We start from the raw sequence: 6,809 nt of genomic DNA on the forward strand, positions 1-6,809 counted from the left end.
CACTCTCTATTGTGTTCTCACACATTCCCACATCACTAACCCATCTTGCGGGACCTGCAACATACATTCTAGTCTTCACATTCTGTGCCGTTTCTCTCGCGGTCTCATCAGCAAACGCATTCCCACGTCCAACATCATCTGTGACTTTCCTGTGCGCACTACATTTCATGATCGCAACTTGCAACGGTAGGGTCAGTGACTCAAGGAGATCATTCACCAACTTGCCATTCTGAATTTTAGCTCCATGCGACGTCAGGAACCCACGCTCCTTCCACAAACGCCCAAAATTATGAGCCACGCCAAAGGCGTACTGGCTATCTGTGTATATGTTCACTCTCATTCCTTCAGACAACACACATGCTCTCGTGAGGGCGATTAATTCTGCTGCTTGGGCCGAATTATGTGGCACTCGTGCAGTTTCCACGACTGTGTGCAAAGTCGTGATAGCATATGCAGCAGTCGTGTCACCATTAGGGAGCTTGAAACAGGACCCATCTACCCATAAAGTGCCATCACACTCAGTCAGGGGAGTATCTTTGAGATCTACTCTCCCTTTCGTCTCTTCTTCTGTTCTGAACAGACAGTCATGTTGCTCAATCTCATCTGAGTCTGCTGGAATAGGCAACAATGTAGCTGGATTCAGCGTATTACATCTCTTTATGTGTATGTGATTAGCTAACAGTGTAAGTTCGTAGCCCGATAATCGTGCACTAGTCAAGTGTTGTGTCTTAGTTCTATTTAATAATGTATCTACAGCGTGTGGAACCATGACAATCAATGTGTTGTCCATTACCAAACCAGCCGATTGTCGGATAGACATCGCTGCAGCAGCTGTCGCTCTCAGACAGCTTGGCAATGCCCTCGCTACAGGGTCCAAGGTGGATGAAAAATATGCGCATGGGCGCTGTCTGTCGCCAAAAGGCTGTGTTAACACTGACAACGCACATCCATCTTTCTCGTGAACATACAATGTAAAAGGCTTACTGTAGTCGGGAGTACCCAACACAGGTGCTGAACATAATGCATTACGCAATTCCACAAAACTTTTCTGGCACTCTTCAGACCATGGGATAGGATTCGGTGTGTCTTTGCATGTTAAGGCTAACAAAGGTTTTGCCAATAAGGAAAAACTAGGGATCCAATGCCTACAGTATGAAGTGATGCCCAAGAAAGCACGCACTTCTCTCTGTGTTTTCGGCACACTCAACTGTGCAATAGCTTGAATTCTTTCTGGGGTCAATTTCCTTCCCTCCTTCGATAAGAGATGACCTAAGTAGGTCACTTCTTGACGACAATATTGCAGCTTAGAGAGAGACACTTTGTGATGGAAAGCGGATAAATGGCGCAACAGTGACAATGTGGCTTCTTTGCAGATCTTTTCAGTATCCGCAGCGATCAGTAAATCGTCCACGTACTGAATCAGGATAGCGCCACTGGGTAAAACAAGTGCATCAAGCTGCGCTTTCAGAGCCTGACTATATATGGATGGACTCTCACAGTAGCCCTGGGGAGCGCGTTTGAAGCGGAAGCTTCGGCCTCCCAGACTAAAACCAAAAATATCTCTGCTCTCTTCTGCAATTGGGATACTAAAGAAAGCATTCTTTAAATCGATCACTGAAAACCATGCAGCAGAGGCTGGAATCATCGTTAACAAGGCAGTTATATCAGGGACAACCGGAAACTGTGGCACAACAATCTTATTAACCTCTCTGAGATCAATCACAAATCTGTAAACAGGTGGCTGTGAAGGATCCGTTCGTTTTAAGACAGGTAAAATCGGACTATTGCAAACGTTGCCTCTTGTCTCTTCAATCACACCCTTATTAATCAGGTCGCCGACAATGTCTAACAATGCTTTCTGTCCTTCATTAGAGATCTTGTACTGGGGAATACGTGGCAGTCTGACATTAGCCTTTAAAGTCACCACATATGGCGGTATTTCCAAGAGGCCCACATCATTGGGACCAGTAGCTCAAAGGGCATCCGGAAGGGATGACAATTCAGGTGGCATCGTGTTTTTAGACAAATACATTGGGGAAACCACTTCTTTGCCTAATGTAAGTTGTACTCCCGAAGGAGAACAATACAGTGTAGCGTGCAATCTTTTCAACAAATCTAATCCCAGCAAATTCTCACCACAACCTGTTGTCAGGATCAGGGGTGCTTTCAGCTCACAAGGTCCAACAGAAAGTGACATGGGACTAGAAATCGGGTTCCTAACTGGGGCGCCAGAAAAACCTACTAAAACATTTATATCGCCAGACAAAGGTGCGCCAGGGAGTTTTGAATGCATGATTGAACTCTTTGCAGCACCAGTGTCTAGCAGAAAAGGCTCCTTTACATTTGCTGTAGTCACCTCAACATACGGTCCACTCTGATCCACTGGCACTGAAACAACTCCCTCTCTCTGTCTATGGCTGTCCTAGTAATCATTATTCTCTGCATCACCGTCCTCTGCATAATAATCATTACTATAATACTGTGCCGTATTACTAGTCGCGTTAGCTTGCTGATCAAAGCTATTGATAGTACTTTGAGGCGGCAGAGGACGCGCGTTCTGGGGAACACTTCCACGCCCTCGGCCTCTAGGAGCTTGCTGACCACCCCTACCTCTTGCGCCATACATATTACCGTTCCGCTGCATTAATTTAGGGCAACTGTATTTAAAATGACCTTCCTCTTTGCAGTATGAACATTGGTTGGGACCTACAGGGACACGTGGTTGGTAATACCCGTTCATTTGCTGATTGTTCTGAAACTGTTGGGGTTGGTGATAGACACCTTGGGGTTGCCTATAATTATTACCACCTCCACGTGGCGGATAGGCCTGCTGTAAAAGGACCTTTGTCTTCAGTTCCTTCGTTTTCTTCTCCGTTCTATCTTTCTCGTCTTTATCTCTATTTTCATAATACTGTGCAGTAGCCAGTATTTGCGCTGAAGAAGAAACAGCCCAAGAACTTTCTGAATCTTTTAACTTTTTACACAGGTCAGGAAGTAAATTCTGCACAAACTTATCCACAAACAGCCGTTGGCCACCCTCAGTACTCATATCTTGCCCACTGTGGTCAATAAACGTTTCTTCAAACCTAGTAAAGAAGTCTGACACTGTCTCATCTTTCTTCTGCTTGCATGCAGATAACTTATCCCAATTTACGCGCATCGCAGGCATTATTGTCTTCATATACGTGATGATTCTACCAGGCAATTCAGCTACCAAAGGTTCTGGTTTCGCACCACCAGTTTGTCTAGCGTCAGCAGCAATAATGTTAGTCCATGTATCCCCTAGTTCTGCATTGTGATCTACATTACGAATTGATCCCCATAGAGGCTGTGGAACAACATTACCAAACAACATGTCTATATCGGCCAGATTCATAATGCATGACCCTGCCGTCTGTGACAACTCTTTATAATAACCTGCTGGGTTTTTACGGGGATCAGGCAAGGACTGCTTAAGTGCTAACACCTCAGAGCGCTTCCATGGAACATGCACCCAAACACGCTGGAAATGCGCTGCCACAGCGGGGTTACCACCGGCAGCTGCAACCGCTTCCTTCCATACCGGGGGAACTTCTCTCATAGGGTATTGTCGCGCTTTTGCCTTCTTCCCCACAAGGACCTCTTGTTCAAACAATGACTGTTGGCAATCGTCATTCCTTAAGGATAATACAACCGCAACTGCTTTATCTACTTCGCGGTCCACAATTATACCAGTTCCAAAATCGAACCTCACTCTACACAATTCCTGCGGATTCGGATTTCTACCACTATCCTCCAATTCTTCACAGAGAATTTCGCACATTTTCTCAAACACATATCTCTGTTTAGGGGCATCCCATTGATGGAAAGTGTTAACAACTGATTCCACATCATACAGTGAAGGGAAAACGATCCATCTACGCGCCATGTGATCTATTACCTTTTTCTCATCGGGGTTAGGCAATTGGCTGCACAACTGCTTACGCTGTACACCAGGAGTTGCACCAGATGACCCAAAGAGAGGAGACATTAATGTAGTAACCACATTAGCTAGGCGCTGTCGCGCTGAAGGAGAAGCTGAGGCGAGAACAGGGGGAAAAACAGAGGGAAGAAAAGAGGATGTAGAGACAGGTACTGGAGTGGTGGAAGGAAGAGTGTTAGGGGAGGCAGTTACTGGATTAGGCAAAGTCGCAGGAAGTGCGGGGGCAGTTGGAAGCACAACTGGCAGCACTTGAGAGGGCTGCGCTACAGGAATAGGAACTGGCTGCAAAGCAACTGGCGGTTGCGACAAGGCTTGCAGTACATGCACTGGAGGCGGCATATTTACAAGCTGGGGAGGCGCCGTGGCAGTTTGAGCATACGGGGGTGGCGAACTCAACAAATGTGACATCAAAGGATCTTTCTCCTTTTCTTCTGACTCATCCTGCTTAGAATGTGGCAAAGCTGGGTAACATTTGTCAATCCCTAACTTACGCTGCCTGTGCAATTGCTCACTCATCTGCTCCTCTTCATTGTCTTTAAATTGTACAGCTGCTTGCATTACTGACATACCTCTCTCTCTCTTATTCTTTTTCGCTAACTTAATTTCCTTCTGTTTGGCTTCCTTTCGCCATAAGCGGAAAGAGTCAAACATCGCCGGCCGGGCTTTCTTCTTAAACAATTTAATTTCCAGATTATCTAAAATATCGGTATCAAAACTACCATTTTGGGGCCATTTTAAAACACCATCTTTCCTGGTGTAGTGGATCCACACTTCGTTATACGCAATGGGGCCTACGCCATGTTTTACATAGAGCTCATAAGTTGGAGTTCCAACCGGAGGAACCGGACATGATTCCTCTAGCTGGAAATCTTTTCCACAACCCAAACAGAATAATCTACCAAATAATCCAGAACCAGGCATCTTCGCTCACTAGTCTAGATCCAAACGTCAAAGGATTATCGATTACGATATTCTCGTGAATACACGAGTCCTCTGGTTTTGGCTTTTGCAAACTCCAAAGTACCAATTCAAATGATCCCGAAGGATACCAAAACAAATGGGAGACGCTCCACTTATACTTAACTGAATATTGCTGATCGATGGCGTCACCAGAAGACTCTCTCGATTGTTTCGCTCTCTCAAACTCGTCAAGGGTCCAAAACAGGTCGATTAATCAGGGCAGCAGTCCTTCGTAGCCGTCGGGACGCGGAGAACCTCGCAGAAAAGACTTTCGGACCACGTCGACATGCAGGGGTCGATGAAGTGGCGGCCTTCCTCCGGAATTTCCACACGAAGCTCCTCACGAACCTCTGGCTTGGACTGGTACCGCTGAAATCGTCCCGAGTTGGGCGCCAAACTGAAGTACTGGGTATTTTAGACCCAGCGGTGCAGGGGCACACACCCTATGACTTCTGGGTTCACCCTGTTCCGGACCTACAGAAACACAGAGTCTTCTGGGTGAAGTCAAAGAATCGTTTATTGGCTGCAGACCAATGACAGGTATCCTAGAAGTACAACAGCGTGTATGTTCTCAGGAGACTGCTGAAAATCATAGGAACGGACTTCTCCTTAAGTACAAAATATCATGCTCCAGGCACACATTCCTTGGTTTACGATATGGTCATATAAAGGCATACATTACAAACGAAAAAGCAGAGTCATGATGACCATCCCACATTCCAGTTCGGCCAGCCCACAATGATTTACACAGTAAGGTTCAGATCCCACGTTTGAAGTAAATAGACCCCCCAATAAACATGAGCATCTCCTGTTTTGGGAAACAAGTCATAAAGCAAGAACAAGCAGGTGTGGAAGAGATTAGCCGGGGGATTGTGTAGAATGAAAGGATTTTATGACGGGTCAAACCCTGATGCTAATCACAGGTGGACGGAGGAAGGGGAGCTCGTGAGACCGGTTTGACCCGGGGCAGCAGAGCCAGCTGCCCAGGTCACAGAGAAGTCAGAGGGAAAGCCCATGTACTGTGAGGCCCGTATTAACTCCATCATAGCCTATGTGAGGGCAATGACAAGATGGCCACTGCTTCCAAAATGGAACCCGCGTAGTGAAGCAGAATAACGTGTACACAGTGCATTCATAGCTAGAACGATATATAAAGCACTCGTACATGCCGCATTTACCATTTGCGGTTCGCTAATACCAACATAGACAGGGGTAGGGCCCTGTCCCCTACGCGGTCCCGAATATTAAAGTACGACAACCCCAGGCGCTCAGTTATTGATTTTTATACTAGAGCTCTCAGTGTTTTTTAAAAATAATGTACAGCCGGCGGCTGTGCTATGCAGCGTGGCTGTGACATAGGCTATCATGTGCCTCAGTCAGCCTCTCCTGAGGCTTTCCCCCCTAACAATCCAATCAGGTTACAAAGCACTAGGTGCTTTGCAGCAGTTTAAAGATCTTCTTGGAGTTGCTCAAATGGGTGTCATTTCTAATATTTATATCTTTTCCTCGTCTTTCTTCAGTGCTTGACTTTGTTCGCGAGAAAGTGTCACTCATGGTCATTGAAATGTCACTTATTGTTACACTAAAATTATGAAAATGTCACACATAGCAATCTGAAACCTTGGGAGCTATGATTGTACTATCCCTGAGATTTCGCTACTGAGACTTCAAGAGATAATCTGAATGTACGGGGATGTCTACAGGTAAACTGGACCAAGTTTCAAATTGTTCTGTTACCACACAACAAGCTAAGGCCCACTTTGGACACCCCATTTTGAATGCTAGATGATCACTTCTGCAATTTTGGAATGACAGTCACTTTAAGACCCAAGTCAGCCCGGGCTCACAACCTTGGTCCAGTGATGTGGGACTGATGCTGAGATATGGC

This window comes from Triturus cristatus, chromosome 3_1 (genome assembly GCF_964204655.1).
Source record: "Triturus cristatus chromosome 3_1, aTriCri1.1, whole genome shotgun sequence".
NCBI lineage: Eukaryota > Metazoa > Chordata > Amphibia > Caudata > Salamandridae > Triturus > Triturus cristatus.